The sequence below is a fragment of the Myotis davidii genome, unplaced genomic scaffold, assembly GCF_000327345.1.
Source record: "Myotis davidii unplaced genomic scaffold, ASM32734v1 scaffold43, whole genome shotgun sequence".
NCBI lineage: Eukaryota > Metazoa > Chordata > Mammalia > Chiroptera > Vespertilionidae > Myotis > Myotis davidii.
Genome location: NW_006294590.1, coordinates 1,450,321 through 1,451,122, shown reverse-complemented (window position 1 = coordinate 1,451,122; position 802 = coordinate 1,450,321). Strand labels below are relative to the sequence as shown.

General features: G+C 58.9%; 1 protein-coding gene across 1 annotated transcript in view; it reads right to left on the bottom strand.

Annotated features, from left to right (window-relative positions):
• Window positions 1–802, bottom strand: part of LOC102765140 (transmembrane protein 132B) — a 39,568-nt gene that overhangs the window by 11,392 nt on the left and 27,374 nt on the right. The window lies entirely within an intron of this gene.

The following is an 802-nucleotide window of genomic DNA, read 5'->3' as shown; positions in this document are numbered from 1 at the left end:
TGGGGTGAGGGGCGGCCCCTGCTCCCAGAGGGGCAGGCAGGAGGGGCAAGAAGGATGGTGACGGGGCAAGAAAGGAGCCGGCGTGGCTCAGTGGTTAGAGCGTGTCCCACACACCAAAGGGTCTTGGGTTCGATTCCACGTGCTGGGTTGCAGGTGTGACGCCTGGCCCCATGCGGGATGCGGGACGGAGGCAACCAGTTGATATTTCTCTCTCTCTCTCTCTCTCTCTCTCTCTCTCTCTCTCTCTCTCCAGCCCTTCCATTCTCTCTAAAAATCAATGGAAAAGAAATACCCTTGGGTGCAGATTCTTTAAAAAAGAGAGAGAGACGGCCATGGCTGGTGTGGCTCAGTGGACAGGGCGTTGGCCCACCGACTTAAGGGTTCTGGGTTCGGTTCCGGTCGAGGGCACGTGCCTGGGTTGCAGACTCGATCGCCAGCCCCAGTCGGGTGCGTAGAGGAGGCGGTGAGTCACTGTGTCTCTCACAGCGACGTTTCCCTCTCTCTGTCTCTCCCCCTTCCTTCCACTCTCCAAGCATCAATGGAAAAATATCCCCAGGTGAGGATTAACCAGAATAAAAAATAAAAGAGAGAGAGAGAGAGAGAGAGAGGCTAACTTGGTGCAGAGGACAGGCGAACCGGGACCGTGCATGACGTCCAGGGAACTGGGGAGGCTGCGGGGGGGGCGGAGACTGGGGTTGTCTGTCTCAGGAGGCGGCTCCCAGGCCGGGCACAGGAAGCAGGAAATAGAGGGCCCAGGATAGGGCCCAGGACGCCCAGGTGTGGGTCCCAGGGACACGGACAC